This window comes from Crassostrea angulata, chromosome 4 (assembly GCF_025612915.1).
Source record: "Crassostrea angulata isolate pt1a10 chromosome 4, ASM2561291v2, whole genome shotgun sequence".
NCBI lineage: Eukaryota > Metazoa > Mollusca > Bivalvia > Ostreida > Ostreidae > Magallana > Magallana angulata.
In genome coordinates this window covers 48,310,722-48,319,041 of record NC_069114.1, presented here as the reverse complement: position 1 = coordinate 48,319,041, position 8,320 = coordinate 48,310,722, and the positions used below count along the sequence as shown (strand labels likewise).

Here is an 8,320-nt window from a genome sequence, read left to right as displayed (position 1 = left end):
CATACCAAGGGAATCACGTGAGATAGCATTGCATCTGCGCAGACGGGTCAGTGCGTTGTTACTGCTTGAAGTAGACGGGCGCTCCGATTTAAATAGTTCTAATTCCGTTGTAAACGGAAGATTTCATCGGAGTTTTACACCCTTTTTTGTCGTGGACAAAAAATTAACGGGTGAATCATTTAATTCATAATAATCTGTCGTGGACAGATTTTCTTTAGTATACTTACCAATTAATACAACGAGTTCGCAGAACACGTGCATGACTATGGCATCCGCCATGTTGAAAATGTCGGAACGCGAGAAAGATTCAAGAGGGAAGAGCACCAAGCCTGAATCAGTCTCGCTACCAGTGCAATTTCCGTTGACTACTATTTCACATGAAAGTTTTTTTGAACGAATGAGCTCGCCGAGCACGTTACATGTGACAAAAAATACTGTCGGTCAAGGATCATCACGATCTACTATGGCCACCAGGACAGAGACATGTACTTCACCTCAAAATCAAGTTAATGAAAAAACCGGAAATGAGTCTGTTGAAAACAGAAATGCTCAGAATTTTGACAATTTGGCCAAATGCTTAGAAATGTTGACGAACACTATCACAGCCGGTTTTCAAGGACTTAAGTCGGACATGGCTGAACTTGTTTGTGAGAAAAGTGACAATAACTATGTAGACAATAATTATGAGTCTGATGAATTTTACTCTGATGGTGAAATTTATGAGAAAGACAGTGAGTCAAATACAATGACTGTGGATGATTTATTGTCAAAAACAAAACTGTCGGGCTCAATATCCGGTAAACCTGATTCCGGGAAAAATGAAAACGAAAGTGGGTCACAGTCGGGATTATGAAAGTCGCTTCTGAACAAGTAACTTTGCAAGACGTTACAACAGAGCCCATACACAAAGACTTAGCAAAACTTGTGAACGATCTTATGTTCAAGGTAAAAATTGACAAAAAGTTGGCCGAACAGGTGAAAGAATCTGCTGAGAAAATCAAATGACCAGAAAATTGCGAGAGTCTCGTGTGCACAAAAGTCGATGAATTGATATGGAACAGATTACAAGTTCCAACCAAGTCGCTTGACAGCAGATTTCAATACGGTCAACTCTTTTTAGTGAAAAGTGTGACAGTACTTGTAAACATTTTGAATAAGATTGTGTCAAACAAAGATGTAGAAAAAGAAGAGTTAGTCAGAGAACTGATCAAGACTGTTGAAATGCTCAGTTATTCGAATTACGAACTCAACATGAGACGAAGAGAATGTTTAAAAAGTGACATAGACAGTGTGAATTATTTGTCACTTTTTTCGTCTGGAGTTCCTATAAACCAGTTCCTTTTTGGGGGAGAATTGGGAAAACGCTTAGATGAAATTGAAAAGACCAATAAAGCAGTCAATAGAGTTATGACAAGCAAGAATATGAGACGAGGCACCTTTCATGGAGCTCGAGGTCAGAGATTTCAACCTTACTCCAGACTGTCTGGGTCACAGGGCTATTTCCGAAGCAGGAATGTCCCTTTTTTAGGCCAAACTTCCAAGAGAGGGAATTACAACAGGAAGTTAACAAAAGGCAAAAAGAAACAAGAATGATTCTTGATGGGGTAAGAAATAAAATTAAAAACATCAAATTTGAAAATGAATCGGTTGAAGTTCTGTTACCTGAAAATTTCAGGGCAGGTAGACTGAAACAATTTTTAGATGAATGGAAAGATATTACATCAGATAAAACTATATTAGACACTGTAAAAGGATGTCATATTGAAATTACAAATGAATATGAGTTAAAGCAATTGAGCCCATCATACCCCTTGAGATTTAATGAAAGAGAAGCTGATATTGTGTCTAAAGAAGTTTACAAAATGTTAGACAAGAATGTCATTGAGAAATGTAATCATTGTTCTGATGAAATTATATCAAATATATTTATCAGGCAGAAAAAAGACAAAAGTTATCGAGTTATACTGAATTTGAAAAAATTCAATAGTTATGTAGAATACAATCATTTCAAAATGGAAAGTTTACAATCGGCTCTGAATTTAATGAAACAAGGGTGTTATATGGCATCAGTTGATCTGAAAGATGCATACTATTCAGTTCCACTTGCGAGAGAATACAGAAAATTCATGAGATTCATGTGGAAAGGAGAATTGTTTCAGTACACTTGCCTTGTTATGGGTTTAGCATGCAGCCCAAGAAAGTTTACTAAACTTATGAAACCAGTTTATTCAGATCTTAGAAAACTAGGCTTTTCTAATGTTCCATACATTGATGATGTGTATTTGCAAGGTGATAATCAATATGATTGTTGGGAAAATGTTAAAACTACTGTCAACAAATTGCAGAGCTTGGGTTTCATTTTGAATATTGAAAAATCAGTCTTCATCCCTAAACAAGAAATAGTGTTTTTAGGGTTCATTTTGAATTCAGTGGAGATGACAGTGAAATTAACACAAAATAAAATTGATAACTTGTACCAATGTTGCCAAAAAATTTTAAAGTTGAAAAAAGTCAAAATTTTAGAGATTTCTCAATTGCTTGGCTTTATGGTGGCTAGTTTTCCAGGAGTTGAATATGGACCTTTATTTTACCGTACTTTAGAAAATGACAAAATTGATGCATTGAAATATTCTCGAGGGGATTATAATGCAAGTATGGAAATTTCCTTGGAAGCAAGAAATGACATAAACTGGTGGATAGAAAATGTACACAAATGTATGAAGCAAATTTGTCATGGTGAACCCAATTTTCTTGTCAGAACTGATGCATCCAGTAGTGGATGGGGAGCTGAGTTTGATAATGTAACTACTGGTGGTAGATGGAATGAACAGGAATTACAATTGCATATAAATGAACAAGAATTGTTAGCAGTATTATTTGCTCTTAAATCTCTGTGTAAAAAGATTTCTTGTGCTCATGTCCACATATTGTCAGACAATACTACAACAGTATGTTATATAAATGCTATGGGAGGTAGTAAGTCAAGATCTTGCAATAAGATAACTGGAGAAATTTGGTTTTGGTGTATAAATAAAGAGATCTGGCTATCGGCATCTCATATACCTGGTTCTAAAAATACAGTAGCTGACAGATGTTCTAGAGTTTTTAATGACCACACAGAATGGATGCTTAATCCTAAAATATTTAACAAAATTAGTACATAATGGGGACCATTTGACATTGACATATTTGCGTCAAGACTTAATAAACAATTGCCTAAATATGTAGCATGGAAACCTGATCCAAATGCTGAGTTTATTGATGCATTTTCAGTCAATCTAAACAAGTTTTATTCCTTTTAGTGTCATAGGTCGAGTGCTTCAAAAGATTCAGAAGGAAAAGGCAGAGGGGGTGATGGTAGTCCCTGTATGGCCGACACAGACATGGTACACAAGTCTGTTGGAACTGTTGGTGGATGTTCCTCGAATAATTCAAAAAGAACAGGGCTTGCTGAAACTACCGCATTCCGAAGAGAAGCATTCGATGAAAATAACTTTGATGGCATGTCGTGTGTCTGGATCAAATTCCAAGAACAAGGAATTTCGCGAGACGTATTACAAATCATCAAAGAATCGTGGAGAGGATCTACCAGGAGTCAGTATGCAACAATCATTAAGAAATGGACAAGCTTCTGTGGTGAAAGGAGTATTCATTTTTTTCAACCAACTATAAATGATGTGTTAGAATTCTTGTTAAAATCATATAAGGGAAATTTAAGTTACAGTTGTATAAATACTGCCAGGTCGGCATTATCATGTTTTGTAAAGATCGATGGTACTGATGTGGGGAAACACCCATTAGTCTCAAGATTCATGAAAGGTATTTTTCAACTAAGGCCTATTCTATCTCGATACAATGAGATTTGGGATGTGGATGTTGTTTTTGATTACATTAGAAATATGAACTGCAATGAAATGCTATCTTTAAAACAGCTCACTTTGAAAACTGTTTCATTAGTAGCCCTAATTTCATCCCAAAGAGTACAATCTATTCATAATATATGTTTGTCAAATATGAATGTTGATGATTCAAAATATGTGTTTTATTTAGGTAAGATTAAACAATCTAGACCTAGTTGTAAATCGTTTTATATGAGTTTAGAAAGGTTTCCTGGAGAGGAAAATTTGTGCATTTTTAAGGCTTTGTCAGAATATTTAAAAAGAACAGAAAGTATCAGAAATGGTTGTGACAAAGTTTTTATTAGTTATTTGAAACCCCACAAGCAAGTAAGCAAAAACACTATTGCGAGATGGATCAAGACTTTTTTGGGTCTTGCTGGAATCAATATAAAGAAATTCTCAGCACATAGCACTAGAGCTGCTTCTTCTTCAGCTGCAATACGGAATGGTGTACCCATTACAGAAATTCTAAACAAAGCAGGATGGAGTTCTGAAAAAACTTTTTTCAAGTATTACAATCTAGATGTAACAAAAACCAAATGATGTGTTTGTGTTTCTTTAAAGTTTTTGTGGAAACATGCTTTATTAAAAAGAAATAAACCAGTTATCAATTTAGTTGTTGTATATTTCAAATAAGACGGTGCATTTCAAAACCTTAAATTCTGTAAGGAGAGGTTTGATTGGTTTTCACATACTGGTTTATTTTGAAACAACTTGGCACATCAATGCTTTAAAATCTCACGTGATTCCCTTGGTATGATGACGTAACAGAATTAGAAAATTAAACGATACTTACCTGTAAGTTGAAGTTTGATTGGAATTCTGTTTCGTCATCTTTATACCAAGGGGATTACGTGCCCACCCTTTAAGGCCCTCCCATGTATGGACTGTTGGGGTGTTTATGTTTTGGTATTGATGAGCCAAGTTGTGATTTTAAAAACTGACCCGTCTGCGCAGATGCAATGCTATCTCGCGTAATCCCCTTGGTATAAAGATGACGAAACAGAATTCCAATCAAACTTCAACTTACAGGTAAGTATCGTTTAATTTTCTAATTAATTTGTTTAAATCTACTAGCCCTGGTGACCCATTTGGATTGTAAATTGCTCGGTAATTTGGCAACAATTGGTTTGACTCCTACTGATGTATCAAAGTAGCTCAGTAAGTCATGATACTTTGCATTTCCCTTTAAACACATAATTTCTGACAATAGATCAGAAAGTTCATACAGTTTTCTAACATCACTGTCTGTAATTTTTGGAAATTTGTTTAATCTGGTTTTCAGAGATGTTTCCACCATTTCCGGCGATCCAAATCGTTCATCTAATCTTGACCATAATTTCTTCACACCCTCGAGTGGATTGTATAGAGTTGATGTTCTTATGCTCTTTGCATGATTTGTGGATGTTGGTCCTAACCATCGGATCAAGAGATCGAGTTCTTCAGGTGAAGAGAGTTTTAAGTCTTGAGACACAGATTTGAAACTACTTTTCCAGGTTTGATAATGTTCTGGCTTGTCATCAAAAGATGTTATCCTTGACAACATGAGATCTTTCTTCAAGATATAATTAGCGAGCTGTGAAAATTGTGAGCTTTCACTAGTAGGTTCATGTTTTTCTGTTGACACAAGGCGTTGTTCACTATCATCAGGAATTTCAGTAATAGTTTTCCGATGAACTTTAGGTTGTTGAGGAAACATTTCAGCTTGTGAAATTTCTGTAGTTGTTGTAGGTATAACGGTTTCTTGATTTCTTGGTTCATAGTCCTTTGTTGTTTCGTTGTTGTACTTGAAGACATCATCAATGTATTTTCTTGTTTTCTCTGTCGAATCTATTGTGTCTAAATCTGTGTCCAATTGACTGTCTATTACATCAAATTCCACCATAGCTTGTAGTTCAGCATCAACAATTGCTTTTTCTTTTTGAGCACAGAAGAGTTCTAAATCTGTTTCCAAATCAACTGATTTTCTTGTTACTTCAGCTCTTCTCTTCTGTTCTTCTTCCTCGAGTTTGGATCTTTGTCTTTTGAGTTCGATTTCTTTTTCTGTGAATTCCAATTTTGCTTTCAGAGCTTCTGCTTTTGCACGTTCTCTCAGGATTATGGTTGAATTCGAAGAATGTGATTTCTTGCTTGATCTTTTACTGGTACTAGATTTGGACGATTTGGTTGTTGTTGACTCACTATATGCATCACTTGGTAAAAGATCATCACTTGTAAATATAACATTATTGAGTTCTTCAACAGTTTTCTCTATTCTCAGCTCTAGTGTGTATAAAATAAGTTCAAATGAAAGTGTTTCTTTCTCACTTTCTTCTGTGCCAGTTCTTGTCAGAAAATCTATTAATTCTTGAGCCTCTTGTTTATATTTCTTAGAGAGTGTAACAAGATTTTCTTTCACTAGAACAGAAATTTTCTCTTTATTCTTGGACAGTAGATAATATTCTATTTCACTGTCCATTTTTCTTTTAATCTTACTTAAAGATGCCTATCTGTTGTTGTTGACATATTCTTCATACATTGCTCATCCAGCAACTGTAAACATTTTGGTGCGTCTCTGTGACTGCGACACAGTTGAATCGTCTTCTTCTGGAAACTCTGCCATGGTCTTTTTACTGTACTGAAACCAACTCAGGCTTTTGATGTTCAGTTTTATTCATGTTTTTTTCTACAGCATGTAGTAGTAGTAGTACGCTTTTAGTAAAAAGCTGAAAAAATAATAAAATAAATTTACAATACTGAAAATACTGACATTTGACAATACTGACTCAATACACTGATTGAAAAAATAGACAGACTGAATTCTTTCAATGTAAATAAAGTAAAAAATAGAATTGATATACTGGTAAGAATGTTGGACATGATGTATAATGATATCAATAAGTATACATGTGAAATAATTCATAATATCTTAGTAAATTTACTTAATAAACATGATACCTATAATTTCACGCACGGATGATTTTGGCGCCAATGAGTGAACCATTCTTTGTATACATTACAACATCATTATATCAATAAACACTGAACATATGGTTTATATTATATAAATAATAAACAAATACAAGTACTTACACCGTATGGCTTTAAGTTTCTTGCATGGAAAGTACGCTTGTACAAAATGATATTAAGGTGACTCTACCGAAGTTGTGTACTGCACGGTTCAGTGCAAAAATCTCTCATGACAAGAGAGTAGAAGAAAAGGGGAGTAACTCACTCGAGAAAAATTAATTCGTACGTAGAATACTTCTGAAAACACCACAATCAAATACCTATAAAGTTAAAGATGCTGTGTGGTACTACAATCCAGTCTAGTCAAGGTCATTCTAAGAAGTTAAAGCCAAAGTGCCAAGGTCCCTTTTTAGTCACTGAAACAATGAACGAGATATTATATAGAATACAAGAAAAAAAAACAGAAAAAAAGTCTAGAGTAGTGCATGTGAATTAACTGGCACCTTACAAAGAAGAAAATCCTCCCACATGGTTAGATAAACAGGGAGTGCACAAAAAGAACCCCCTGATAAAAATTAAGATTAGTACTTCTTAACTGGGTCGACAGAATAAAAGAAGATGTGTTGTACATGTATTAGAATAGTGTACTATAAAACTTGTGTTTTCGAAATAGTGTCTTGTTATTTAGTAATACAGGTATAATTATATCTGTAATGTAAAATTAGCTATATTGTTGAAGTGTTTTTGAAAAATTAGTGCATATAGGAATAAAATGTATGCACGTTTTAACAAGTTCGCTTCTTATATTATTATATGCATATGATGTATTGTTATACATGTATTATGATTAATACATGGGTTATGTAGGAATATAGAAATAACGATATGTACCTAGAATATAGAAAATGATATTTTCACTCGTTTATGATTCGGGGTATAGTGCCAATGCAAATATGCCATAAACATAGATTTTTTTTTAGTATTACAGGAGCTATTTATTCTATATTTATAATACAGAATATTATTCTTACTTTAGCTATGGCAAGGACAGAAGAAAAGTTTGAGTGTAGATTGTGTTTCCCTTCGCTCACTTTTGACCGGAAGTTTCTGGCAAAACGACACATCATGGAGCATCACTCCGGATTTGCCTTTACCTGTACTGGCTGCCAAATGATATTTCCACGTCGAGACCATCACACCTCATGCCATGGAAAATATTCAAGCTCCCGTAGGATGGAGGTAGTGAGACGCTCTAATGGGATGCGAAGTAGTAGAGCTCAGGAGGAGTTAGAAAAGTATACCAGCAGAATTGAGGATTTTATTCGGGTGGTGTCTCCAAGGAGCTTTAAGGAGCTAAGCCTCCACCCCTCTGGCAGGATCTCCCGCACCCCGTTGCCAGTTGCCCGACCCGATAGAGGAACTGTCCCTCCCTCCCCTAGAGTGTCTCCAGAACCAAAGAGGTCTAGACGCAG

At 35.1% G+C, this 8,320-nt stretch overlaps 2 pseudogenes; one reads left to right on the top strand and one right to left on the bottom strand.

Moving 5' to 3' along the window:
- On the top strand, positions 1-1,593 carry LOC128181863 (uncharacterized; annotated as a pseudogene).
- Positions 1,594-4,950: 3,357 nt separating this feature from the next.
- On the bottom strand, positions 4,951-6,501 carry LOC128182308 (uncharacterized; annotated as a pseudogene).
- Positions 6,502-8,320: the final 1,819 nt, after the last annotated feature.